Source organism: Macaca nemestrina, chromosome 2, assembly GCF_043159975.1.
Source record: "Macaca nemestrina isolate mMacNem1 chromosome 2, mMacNem.hap1, whole genome shotgun sequence".
NCBI classification, from domain to species: Eukaryota; Metazoa; Chordata; class Mammalia; order Primates; family Cercopithecidae; genus Macaca; species Macaca nemestrina.
The window spans coordinates 177848440-177862961 of record NC_092126.1 but is presented as its reverse complement, the minus strand read 5'-3'; the positions used below and the strand labels follow the sequence as shown (position 1 = coordinate 177862961).

Sequence of the window (14522 nt, the reverse complement as noted above, 5' to 3'; positions counted from 1 at the left end):
TAGCTAGAATGATCAAAAATCAGAGCCAAGATGGGCATGGGGATAGAGTGGAAACGTTAGCTATGCCAGTAATAAGAAAGAATATCTGCATAAACTGGAAACAGAAAAGTGAGGAGAAAGGGGCAGGATAAAAGGCTGGCAAGCAAAGGTAAATTCTAAGGATAGTGATTAGGCCAATCTCAGAAAAACATAAAAAGAGAATTGCAATTCATCTTTTCCAACCAAACTCCTTTAAAAACCTTACAGAAATGTATCTTTCTTTTTTTTTTTTTTTTTTTTTGGAGATGGAGTCTCGCTCTGTCACCAGGCTGGAATGCAGTGGTGTGATCTCGGTCACTGCAATCTCCAACTACCAGGTTCAAGCCATTCTCCTGCCTCAGCCTCCTGAGCAGCTGGGATTACAGGCGCATGCCACTACACTCAGCTAATTTTTCCATTTTTGGTAGAGATGGGGTTTCATCATGTTGGCCAGGATGGTCTCAATCTCCTGACCTCGCAAAGTCCTGGGATCACAGGCATGAGCCACCATGCCCGGCCCCCTCTTCCAAGTGACTCATGACTGGAAGTGGATTCCTCCGGCAGTATAAAGGAAGCTTAGTAAAATGAAAAGAGGTCTGAATACATCCAGAATTCTATCCCCACCTGTGCCACCTCAATAGTCCTTGATAATCTTATACATAAAAGGAGATAATTTGACTCATGTGGATTCTGAAAGCAGATAGAATGTCAGAAACTGCTAGGGCACTATTTACCAATACATATGTGCAGATCCCAACTGGTAAATTTAGCAGGTATTATATAAAGGCTGGGAAGCCGTACTTAATAATCATTTCAGAGGATTAGAATGCATCTGATCCACAGAAAATGCAGGAAAGCCACTAGATTAAATGCTTGTCAGACATTAGTGGCACATCTTGTGTTAAAAACAAAAACAAAAAAGGCCTAAATTTATTATGTTTTAAAACGATTATACACATCAGAATATTGAGACAAGATAGGAAATGTTAGTTTCATAGGCCTATAGCTATCAGTCATTGACTACCTACCATTTTTTTGCCTTTAGAAGATCACAATGGTAATTCACAAAGAACTGTTGGCAGAAATAGGGTAGAGAAGAAAACAGCAAAAAGAAAAAAGTATTTAAGTTTTAAAATGTCAAGTTTTTAAGACTGTTATGAAAATGGTATCAGTAATACAGGAGTCAGCAAACATTTTCAATAAAAGCCCAGAGAGCAAAAGTTTTGAGCTCTGCAGGCCAGATAGTCTCTATGGAACTACTTACCTCTGCCATTGTAGCCATAGACAGTAAGTAAACTAATGGGCATGGCTCTGCCACTGAAAATTTACTCAAAGAAGGAAATACAACCTGGATTAGGCTCACAATCTGTAGTTTACCAAGTGTTGATATAATGGGAAAAAAGTATTGTGATAAATTATTAACTTCAAAGTTTCAGTTGTTTTATCAAAACATATTTTTTACATATGCAATTGCAATGAGAACAAACTAAAATTAGTATTAAAAAGGAAAAACTTCACACAAAATTTGGTAAGGAGAATTTGCTTTAGGACTTGTACCCATGCAAACCTATTTTAATCAGATAAATGAGACCCAGCTGACCAGTATGGAAATCTTTAGTTAAATTAAAATTTTCTGAAATCTCTGGGAAAAGAATAAAATTGACAGCTCCACATATTGTACAACCATAGAAAAACAATATGCCCTGCAAAAACCTTCAGAACAAAACGTGAAGTGTTTTCAGCATCTGTAAAATGAGCTGAGATGCTTTATCATTAATATAGTTCAGAAAAAAACTAGATAATCTTTCTTACTTCCTTTTTAAAAATCTGTGCCCATCGAGACAAATTAAATGCTTAAAAAGTTACAAGCAATATTTCACACATGTATATACACAAACAGAGTGAGAAAGAAAGAGATACAGAAAAAGGTATGCTTGAAAAATAAAGCTTTAAACAGTCTTTCTAAATTTAACTAATGAATACAATCATCTTGTTAGGAAAAAAAAAAAGTTGCATCGACTGACCAGATGACATACAATATTAATTCTGGTTTAATGAAGAGAAAAAACAACAGTTCATTTTCACAACCATAAAATGTGCTAATTGTTCAAATGAGTCCTCCTGAAACAAAGTTGAAAAAGGCATTACAATTCTGATACCCTTCATATGCCAACAGCTGCAGGCTCAGACACGCTAACTGGTAATGAGACTTCATTTAGAAATGTATCACACATCAATATTATATGCACACCCCAGTGTGTCAAGTCATGTAACCACCAGTCTATTTAGCTTCTTCACACAGGAAAATGGAATTGGACTACCTGGTGCTCATCTCTGAGGTTTAGACACTGCTAACAAAGATAAATAATATCATCCTATATCACATAATTTCAACCTTCCTTACCTACTGAAATCAATTATTTGGGTCTAAACCTAAAATTATAGTAGTCAAAGTTGAAAAGTGAATGAAGTATATTACTCAAGAAAAAAAAGAAAACAGAATCCTCTTCTCTTTCTAAAGAATAATGAGCCTGAAATGAAACAGTCTTTTTAAAATTGTTTCTTTTGTAATTATTAAAGTTTTTTTTTCTAGAATGCAAACAAGAATAAAAAATGTAGGCTGAGCGCGGTGGCTCATGCCTGTAAGCCCAGCACTTTGGGAGGCCGAGGTGGGCAGATCACCTGAGGTCAGGAGTTCGAGACCAATCAGGCCAACATGGTGAAACCCTGTCTCTACAAAAATACAAAAAAAATTAGCTGGGCATGGTGACATGCACCTGTAGTCCCAGCTACTTGGGAGGCTGAGGCAGGAGAATCGCTTGAACCTGGGAGGCGGAGGTTGCAGTGAGCCGAGATCGTGCCACTGCACTCCAACCTGGGCAACAGAGCAAGACTTCATCTCAAAAAAAAAAAAAAAAAAGGCCGGGCGCGGTGGCTCACGCTTGTAATCCTAGCACATTGGGAGGCCGAGGCGGGCAGATCATGAGGTCAGGAGATCAAGACCATCCTGGCTAACACGGTGAAACCCCATCTCTACTAAAAAAAAACACTAGCTGGGCGTGATGGTGGGTGCCTGTAGTCCCAGCTACTCGGGAGGCTGAGGCAGAGAACGGCATGAACCCAGGAGGCGAAGCTTGCAGTGAGCCGAGTTTGCACCCCTGCACTCTAGCCTGGGCAACAGAGCAAGACTCTGTCTCAAAAAAAAAAAAAAAAAACAACAAAAAGGAATGAAAAATGTTTACACCACAAAGTTTCCACAGTTGTTCTGGAGATCACATTATTTCATATATATGTGAGATTTCTAATATACATATTTGATATGTCAAATACATAGTTTATTATATATATATTAAAATGGCAGAACCCAAGATTTTAAGCTTACCAATAATCCAAAAAAGAATCAATATCCTTACTCTTTAGTAGTATTCAAAACTGAGAACATGAGATACAATTATGGTTTTTAAGAATGAACAGAACATAAATATTTTGGGGAGAAGTATCTATAGGTCTCTCACATTTTTTCATGTCTTGCAACCAGATACTGACAGCCTTTCAAATTATCCTTTCAGGAACATTTGTGTAGCAAACAGCCTTAGATAATAGGGACAGTGTTTTCCTCTGGGAAAAAAAAAAAAGAGGTTTGCAGTCTAGTTCAACAAAGATAATGTCTCCTTCCAGGGAAAGGGTCAGGCAGGTTTACTGTCCATTATAAAAGATTCAGGGTCCTCAGGCTTGGGGTTCATCTGCAATGCCAGCCACTGCACATACAGGTGTCTCCTGCCCTTTATACTGTCCTGTAGAAACTGAGGGTTGGTGACCTGCCACAAATGATGACACCTTGCCTAATGCTGTCCCTCTGTGACTAATGAACGGTTCATTTTTCCTGACCAAATATTCTCCTGTCTTCTGCTAGCACTGAAAGTATGGCAAAGTAGCTTCAGGCTCTTCATAGTTCTTGACAATATATTTTTAAAGAAATATGCCTTAAAGGCAAGTTATACCATGTTTAAATAAACAGTGTCTGTGGATATCTGACTATCTCTTTTGACAATTTAGACTGAATGAGTAAACACCCTTTCTCCCTTGCCCTTCTTTGCTATGGAGGCTGAAATATCAAAGTTTCAATATACCACTACCTTTGTAACGTGGAGTGACCCAGTGGCCTAAATAATATGGAAGAGAATCGGATAGAGGAAGCAAGTAGGTGGAAAGGTACTGTGGCAGCTTTTCAATCCAAGATAAGCAGACAGACATGTGTGGTGCTGCCCTTCTCCTTTCCTGCCTTGTATCCTTAAAAAATAATAAGCTGCAGCAGGAATTCTACAACTGTGAAGAAAACAGAATGAAGATAAAACGCAACGTGCTAAGGAAAGGAATTACAATCAGCCAGAAAGAGCCTGGGTCTCTGACAGCATTGTATTGTTAAGTGGGTATTGTTACTTTTAGCCAACTTATATACTCAGTCTGTGTTGATGAAACTTATATATAATGCAACTTATATGATGGATCGGTGTGGATAAAATAGTTTTAAAATTTTACTCTCCAAAAATTAGATTGGTACTTTAAGCCAAGGGTTGGTGAAGGACCACCCAATGGTCCAGTTTGGTCTGGCTCATTTTTGTAAATAAATTTTCATTAAAATATAGCCATGCCAATTAATTCACAGACTGTCTATGTCTGCTTTCCCAGTACAGAGGCAAAGCTGACTAATTGCCAGAGACCATCTGGTAAAGTCTAAAATATTTACTATCTGGCTCTGTACAGTTTGCTGACCCATGGTTTAAACCATTCAACATGCCACTTTCGGAAACAATCATTTACTCTTGTTTAAACTAAAATCCTCAAATTGATTTCCTAAAATTTGAATTGAAATCATGTTTAATACTTCGTATTTTAACACTAAAGACAAAACGAATGTGGTGTCGCCTTCTCTTTGCCACCAACATGGAAAACACTTCCCAATTATTTCTTTTCTATGTGCAATAGAGAAAACTTTAAAAACAGATTTAATAAGTTATAATTAACTATTCTAATTAATCTTTCAGAGATTATCACAAAATTAAACAGGGATTGTTAAGAAATAACTAGGGCTATTAATATTATAAATGTAAACTAAATCTACATATTTGTATTATTAATAATTTCTAAAGAGAGATGGCATTTTATACATTAAAATCAGTAAGAATGTTATAAAAAGGTACTTACAGATTCAATTATATCAATAAATATAAAAATGTATTACTGGTAAATGTAGAATACACCATGTTTTCCAACAATACTTACAAAAAGTAATGCATAAATAAATTAACCATGCATTACACACCTGAAAAAATCTTATTTGAGCTACAGACCTTTATAAAAAATAATTATAAGTAATTTTGTTTGGTATTATATTCTATTAATCTAAGTTTTTCAAACTTCCATGACATGTTCTAATGAGTTTCAACTTTCTTCCCCTTCTTAGTATAAATGTACACTGCCATATTTGGTCACTGTTAGGGATTGAACGGTGTCCCCTAAAAAGATATGTTTAAATTCTAACCTCAATCCTACCTGTCAATATGACCTTGTTTCAAAACAGCGTCTTTGCAGCTGTAATGAAGTCAAGATGGGGTCACAAGGGCAGGCCCTGATCCAAAATCACTGGTATTTTTATAAGAGGGAAATTTGGACACAGACGTACATACACAGAGAACACTGTGTGATGACAGAGCAGAGAACAGACTTACGCTGCCATAAGCTAAGGAATGCCTGGAGCTACCAGAAACTGAGACAGACATAGAAATTACCTATTCTAGAGGGTTCTGAGGGGGCAACGCCCTGCTGGCTGACACCCTGATTTCATATTTCTTGCCTCTAGAAATGTGAGAGAATAACTTTCTATTGTTTAAGCCACCCAGTATGTGGTACTTCGTTACGGCAGCCCAAAGAAACGAATACAGTCACACATTTGTGATTATATGTGAAAGTGGTATATTATAATCACATGGTCAGATGCATTTCAATAGGACGTCTAAATTACCTTTCAGTTTAATTTGTTCTTCAGTGTTTCCACTGAACAACAGTGCCTCAATCTCTATTATTTTAATCTCTAAAAGGCACTTTTTGTAATGATCTCATGTGTGTCTTGCTGTTTACAGCACAGCTATGAACCATTGATGTATACTTGTATAGTCAAACAAAAACTCATGCTCAAACAATAAATTGGAAGAGACAAAAGATTAATATCAAAAAAAGATTTAGAAAACTGAATGGTTATGAAGTACTTCACATCAAAACAATCAGACATGAATACTATTTTACACCCTACCCAATTAGCACTGAATGCTAATCTGTTTGGATTCTTGGAAACTCCACTTCTTTGTTAAATCACTGAAAAACAAGACTCTTCTTGGGCTAGGTTTCCAAGCACTCTTTAGGCTATAGGATTATCATTGTAGCTTGTCTGTTTTATAAACAAACTTCAGTTTTATAAGAAACTGCCAAAGGAGCTTTCTCTAACTAAATAACAACTCTGCCACTTGAAAGACATCATTCATCAACTTTCTTTGTGGGAGTATTGTTATTATGAAACTAAAAGCAGGCATTCTTTCTTGAGTGCTTCTAGATTTTAATTATCAAATTTTAATGTCATCAGATATTTACTGAAAGGAAAACATCAGTTTTAATAAGCTACCTAAGACTGAAAAACATGAAAAGTATTCCACTGCAAAGCCAAGTTCACTTGAGTCTTGTGAGTTCGCTTATTATATATAATAAATTGGTATCATTCTCAGGAATATATAAACATTTAACAAATGCTCATCTGTGGGGAAAAAAGTCCCCAATTTTAATATCCAACTATCATATGTGTATAATATATAATCTGATTTAGAAGAAATTAAAATACTTGCAATAAGTTTTAGTTACTAAGAAACCAGGAACTGGGGACTGAATGGTATTAACATGGGGCTTAAAAAAAAAAAAAAAAAAAAAAAAAAAAAAACTAAATAAATGAAATAAATAGCAAATAAATGTATTACAAGTAAGCATTTTATTAAAATTTAAAAAGCTAATGGTGGAATTCATTTTAATTACATCTGAATAATGTTGTTTTCTTTTGTATTTTGTAAAATATACCCTAGAGAGGAAACTGCTATTAAAAAAAAAAAAAAAAAATTTCACTTTTCACTGAAAAATCAATAAGAAAATTACACTATATATAGCTAGCTAAGCAGCAGCGGTGCAGTTAGCCAAATACATAGGGCCATAAAGTCCTTAACGGTCCTGCAAGCTCTCACCTGCCTCCCCTAACAGACTCCCTTTGTTTAACTCTGAAAACATTTGTCTAAATAACTTTCTTGTGGCCTCTACTTTCATGGTGTGTTAAAGAAATGAGCCCCTTGATTTCTAAACTTTAGAAAAGTCTGTTCACATCACTCAGATGCTTGAAATATGCATAAAAACATTCTCATCAAGATAAAATGAACTTTTTATTTATTTACAATAAATCAATCTCAGAAGATTTTTCAAGCTTTCTAAAGCAAATTCTACTTCCTATCTGGCAGACATACTTCTACATAAGAGATTGATTACTATTTGTCTTCTGAATCCAAGTTAAAAATTACTATTCTGAAGTATCAAAAATTCATATTTTCATTCCTCTAGTTTCCCATTTAAAAGGAAAAAAATGCCTTGAATGCAAACAAATATAGAAGAAAATGAATAAAAGTATATGTTTATATCATAATACTTGTATTCAAAAGAAATTAGTTGCCTATTTTGATTTATTTAGAAATATTTTCTACTTGCAATTTGACCTTTGTCCTCATCAAATTCAAAGTAATTGCAATTTTCACCATTAGTAAACAAAAAAAGGAGTAACAGAAAAACTAGGTTAATGTTTTAAATGTAAAATTATTTTTAATGATGAATATAAGCCATTCCCTTTCATGTATCATTACATATTTCACAGAAAGATATCCAATATAGTATAATTTACTTATAAAATACAAACCTTCTTAAGATTAGTTCTCTTACAAATAATTACAATAATGAAAACAATATTTTTACCAGAAACTACTACTAAAGTTGAAAAATTAACAGACTGAGGTAGCCAACAGTAGCATTTAGTCTGAAACAATTTAATTTTCATTTATGATATTGAAATGTCTGAGGTGAAAATGTTATGAATATCCAGAAAATAATTTAATAACTCAAAAATGTAGATTGGAGTCAGGAAGCCAAAGTTACAAAGAACACTGGGAGCAGAAACGGCATCAGAGCATGAGATTTCCTGGCTCCACATTCCTATACTTAGCTAAACAGCACTTTTTTCATTTTCTTCTCACAATATACAGAGCTGACTATGAGAAAATGTGGTAATTGATGTAGTATTATAAACATGCCCGTTAAACTGTGAGGTCCAGTAATTATTAAAACTACCACTTAAAACACAGATTACACATACGGATCAGTCTCTTTATATGGTGAACTGAAAACCTATGAAGACTTGCAAAACTATTTCAATGACCACGCTATCAACATTTGTATAAATATAAATTTAAGCATTTAAATTACTACTACTTTATTCTTTACTCAAAGCAATGATATCATACAGTAATATAAGGAAAGAAAGTAGGTTTGTTTGCAGCTTTTGTTTTGTCATTGCTCTTGTTATTTTTGTGGTTGCTGTTGTTTTTGATTCAACTTTTAACTATGTATCTTCAATGTACCAGTTGCAAAATGTTTTTCGGTACACTATCTTGTAAATAACCAACACAATTAGAAACAGCAAGCATAGTGATCTGTAGTTCTTTAAGGGGAAAGGCACTTTATCAATGGAGCAGATTACAAGTTATTCTTTGTTTAGCCAAATGGTCAATGGAGAAAAATATTTCTGCCCGATTTTAAATAAAGGCTAGCTTCTTCTAGAGCTAATTTTTCTATGTCAAATACTTTTTTAAACTACAAAACATGTAACCCTCCACCACACACACACACACACACACACACACACGCATTCCATTTTGTCATTTATTTTTTCTACAACACTGGTTTATAAGGCATAGTTCAAGGGCTCTGAAATGACATTAATGTTAATGTTAAGGCAACACCTACGTTTTCCTCTCTGGCCAGAGCTTTTGTTAATCTTTATTTTATTCACAGTCTATCAAAGACAGAGCTATTTTTTCCACCTCAGTTGACTTTTTTTTTCAGTGGCTGTCTAGCAGTGTGTAGGAAGGGAAAATGGGTTGTAGCACCCTGGCTCACTCAAGCAGTTCAAATATACGGAAAATCTCAGTATCCTTCGGCCATCATCTCTGAGCGTTTTAAAAAACACAGTGGCCAACACCAGACCTTGCAGAGCAGCTGATTAATACATACTTTTCAGATGAAACAAATTTTACTATTAAAACGGTTAACTGATGAAACTGCCAGTCAAATCGCAGAAGTGCCTCCTGTCAATTACACATTTGTTAGCAATGACAATTGCCATTTTTACTTGTGCCACTAAAACTTTAAGTAACATGATACTTAAAGTTTCTCCTTTTCTCTGGGCTTCAAACTACAGACTTCTCCACATGTTCTTTACCCTCTCTCTACACATATACACACATACACATGCAAGCTTTATGCTTGCCAGAAATCACTGAATTACTCTTCCCAGAAATGTCAGCTCAGAATGGTTTAGACACCCGGCTGGAGGAGCACCAACTCAGTGTGACATTGAGCTGTTTGCAGGAAAAGAGAAAGAAAGAAAAAGAACAAAACAAAACAAAAGAACACCAGCAACAATAACAATTTGGGAAAAAAGATATTAAAAATGGAGGTTTACTTTATCAGTCGGGGGAGGCATGCAGCCTCTTCATGCCTTTTCTCTACTAGAAATCATTATCTACTCTCAAGGCAAAAGACTTTCACTGTGCCCTAAATATCTCTTTCAGTAGCATATGATACAATTATGTAACTATAATTTCTACCTCTCTCCTTCTACACAGGACCTAAGTAACCAGGAAATGTATTGAATGCCACTTACTTAATTATTTATTTTTCTATTTATTACATTTATATAAAATTGCTTTAAAATTCAGGCTACTCATTCATCATTATCAATCAATCAAAATTTTAAAAAGCAATCAGTTCAGAACTGACACCTAAACTTTTTCTCATCTCCCCTTATATTTATAACAATTCCACATTTATTGTTGACACAACAGAGGTGCAGGAACATTAAAATACGCATTTTGGGCCAGGTACAGTGGCTCATGCCTGTAATCCCAGCACTTTGGGATGCCAAGGCGGGCGGATCACAAGGTCAGGAGATCGAGACCATCCTGGCTAACATGGTGAAACCCCGTCTCTGCTAAAAACACAAAAAATTAGCCAGGCATGGTGGTGGGCGCCTGTAGTCCCAGCTACTTGGGAGGCTGAGACGGGAGAATGGCGTGAACCCGGGAGGCGGAGCTTGCAGTGAGCCGAGATCCTGCCACTGTACTCCAGCCTGGGTGATGAGCAAGACTTCATCTCAAAAACAAAAACAAAAACAAAACGCATTTTGATTCATGTACTCATCCAGCACTATTTCTTCAATAAAGTGGGCAGAATCACATGAGGTAATACTGATTAAGTCAATTAACTCCAAATTACTGTTTCTACTATTACTGTCCTCCATTTTTTGTGCAATTATAGTAATGTCCCTAGTGAGCTACTTACAGAATCAAAGAAACGATTCTTTAGTGAATTTATAATATTCCCAGGAATGAGCGTTGTCATACCTATTAGGTGGAGTCATTCTACTAACTTTGTTGCCTAACTACCTTTGATTGTTTTGCTTCTGTAGAAACATTTCATAGGAGACTTTCAAGTTTTGATTGGTAATGTACAGATTTTCATAGGTTGATAGAACTCATAATGCTGATTATTCACAATGAGGCCACTCTGTACATGAAAACATGCTAAGAAGACTCTTCTATGTTCTGTAGAGCAAAATGCCTCAGAGCTCCGTGTGCAACGGCACATTTTAGACTCAGTTTGCATTTGGAATACTATGGGAACCTAGAAATGAATGTGTCCAAATATATTACTAGAAAAAGAAACTCAGTTCGAAAGTTTATATGCCTGTTATGGTGTACCAAGAATGGTACATTATTAGGAATTATTATGAAACATTTATCAAATGTAACTCCTGCATAAACACAGCTGGCCACAGAACACTGTCAGTAAACAGAACAAAGATGAGAGTACTATCCAATTAAGGATATGCTATATCAGCATAGAAACTAATAAATTTTGTCTTAGGGTTGCATTTAGGACAGTGAACAAAATTCACTTGGACACTTAAAATGTAGGCAAGAATACAAAGAATGAGTGACCTCATTGTGAACAGTCAGCATTATGAGAGCTATCAAAATCTATGGGAATAGATACATGATCAATCAAAACTTAAATGCCCCCCATGAAATGTTTCCACATAAGCAAAACTATCAAAATTATCAAATGGAAATTATAAAACATCTACTGAGTTAGAAAATGTTTCAAGTTTCCACAGAAGATGTAAAAGTGGGATACAAGTTTACCACATCATATATGATTACATCCAATTAAAACACTGTATCCACTCAAAATCCTAGTCAAAGAAGTTATATACCTTATCAATGTCCTGATATCCTAAAGAGTAAAATTTAATGGATGACTTGGCTGGATCAGGAAGAATTTCAAAACTACTAACTTTGAAAACAGAATTATAAAGACATTTGTAAAGAACTTAGTTTTATTAGGTCAATGGCAGAAGTACAATGTGAAAAATAAAATTTTAATATAAATATCTGGCTTTCCAAGATGTTAGCAGTTCTTGAAAAGTCTACAAGAATAAACAATCACTATAATATTTCTCTACCTTACTTCTGTCACATTGTGACAACTCAAATTCCTCTTGTTACTCCTGGAGAATTTTAGAGCATTAATTAATGCTAAAAGGCAATTGAAAGATTCACCACCCTCAAGATGAATAAACTGTGGCCCAAGAATATTAAGTGATGAGCCAAAAGTTACATAATTGGTTAGACGTCTACGAGTATGTTTGGGTCCATCTCTAATTGAGAGAGAAAATTATAAAAACATAATTATTTATGCCATTTTACATCTGGAAGAGGGTTTTTTATGTTTGAATTTGATGGTTTTACTTATTACGGGTATTTGGCCAGTATTCATAGAAAATTTAGAGTCCGCATACCTCTATAACTGAATTTTCTATTTTACAACCCTGTGCTGTTATTAGACAGAATGGGGCTAGTTTTTCTGACCTGAAAGAAATCTTAGAGGTTTCTTAAAGGTTTTTCTATATGTCAGAAAACTAAAATACAGACAGGTTAAGAGTCTCACACTAAAATTTAACTAATATATTCAGACATTATATATTTTCATTAATAATGATTTTCCAATTTGGAAATCTAAATAAACTATCACTATCATGAATATTCCATATATATTTAAGATAGCCCAGAAATGGAAAACTCTATCATTTTCTTTATTTTGTTTAAGATAGATCCTGAAATTTAACATTAAAATGGCCAAACAACAAATTTGAGTGAGGATCTCTAAATGAAGAATCCTGGCTATAAAATTAGGATTTGGTTGATGTCAATTCAGTCTTTGAAAGCCCAGTTCAGTTTCCCACTTAAGTAAAAATATACAGATGGAAGTTACATCTCCCACCCACATCTACCACATCCGCAGATTCAATCAAACTATGTCTTTAAAACACTTGTCTCCAATACCAAATTCTGGTGTGGATGTGGAGCACCGAGAACTGTCATTCGTTGCCGGTGGGAATGAAAAATGGTAGAGCCACTTTGGAACCAGTCAAGGAGTTTCTTACAAACTTTCTTGAAAGTTTCTTATGTTCTTTCTAAACTTATGCATACCCTGAAAATCCAGCAATCTTGCTAGGTATTTTACCCAAGTGAGTTAAAAGCCTAAATCCACAGGAATACCTACATACAAATATTTATTGCAACTTTATACATGATTACCCAAAAAATGGAAGCAACCGAGATGCAGTTCAAGGTGTGAGTGAAAAACCAAACTGGTACAACCACACAATGGAGTATTCTTCAGTGGCATAAAGAAATGAGCTACCAAGTTATGAAAAGGCACGGAGGAACCTAAAATGCAAATTGTTAGGTGAAAGTCAATCTGAAAAAGTTACATATTGTGTGAATCCAACTACATAACACTGTGGAGAAGGCAAAACTACGTAAACAGTAAAGAGATCAGTGGTGGCCATGGGTTCAAGGGGGGAAGTGAGACAATAAAGTAGATCACGGGGCATTTTTAGGGGAGTGAAACAATTCTATATAATACTGTAATGGTAGATACGTGACATTATGCATTTATGGAGCATAGAACAGTGCAAAACATAAAGTGGACCCTAATGTAAACCCTAGGCTTTAGTTAATAATAATGTATAACGTATCGACAATAGTTTATCAACTGTAACATACCACATCAATGCAAGACATGAGTAGGAGAAACTGCTTGGGCAGAGGAGATTTATAGGAACTGTAATTTCTGAATAATTTTCCTGTAAACCTAAAATGGCTCTAAAAATAAAGTCTATTAAAACATTGAGAATACTGTCTCATGAACTAGCTATTATCGTGAGTAAATTTACGTAAAGCTATTAATGTTAAAAGCAAATACAGTCATGAACCCTGTAATGACATTTCAGTCAAGGACATTTCAGTTAATGACAGACCATATTTATGTTAGTGCTTTAGTAAGATTATAATGGAACTGAAAAATTCCTATTACCTAGTGATGTCATAGTCACCACAAGGTCATAGTGCAACATATTACATGTTTGTGGTGATGCTGGTGTAAACAAATCTACTGTGTCACCAGTCACATAAAAGCGTAGCACATATAATTACGCATAATACATAATACTTGATAATGACATTGTAAGTGACTATATTACTAGTTGATGCATTTACTATACTATATACTTCCTAACGTTATTTTACAGGGTATTCCTTCTACTTATTAAAAAACATCTAACAGTAAAATGGCCTCAGGCAGGCCCTTCAGGAGGTATTCCTGAAGGCACTGTTATCACAGATGATAGCTCCATGCATGTTAATGCTCCTGAAGACCTTCCGGAGGAGTAAGATGTGGAGGTGGAAGACAGTAATACTGATGATCCTGACACTGTGCAGGTCTAGGCCAATGTGTGTGTGTGTGTCTTAGTTTTAACAAAAAAGTTTATAAACTTTTCTAAAAACTTAATTTTTTTTTTTTTGGTTCATAAAAAATTCTTTATTCAGCAAGATAAAATGTGTATTCTTTATCAGTATGCATTTCACATTAATACAATTGTACACTAATCTAAAAAAAAAAACCTCAATGAATTCAAAATATTATCCTTATACAGACCATGAGTTCTATACAGGAAATAATAATTGTAGAAAAAAAAACAAACAAACAACTTAATTTTTAAAATATTTTAAAGCTTATAGAATAAT

General features: G+C 34.8%; 1 protein-coding gene across 7 annotated transcripts in view; it reads right to left on the bottom strand.

The window, feature by feature from the left end:
• Window positions 1-14522, bottom strand: part of LOC105477589 (Cbl proto-oncogene B) — a 214659-nt gene that overhangs the window by 182719 nt on the left and 17418 nt on the right. The gene's annotated exons all lie outside the window — the stretch shown is intronic.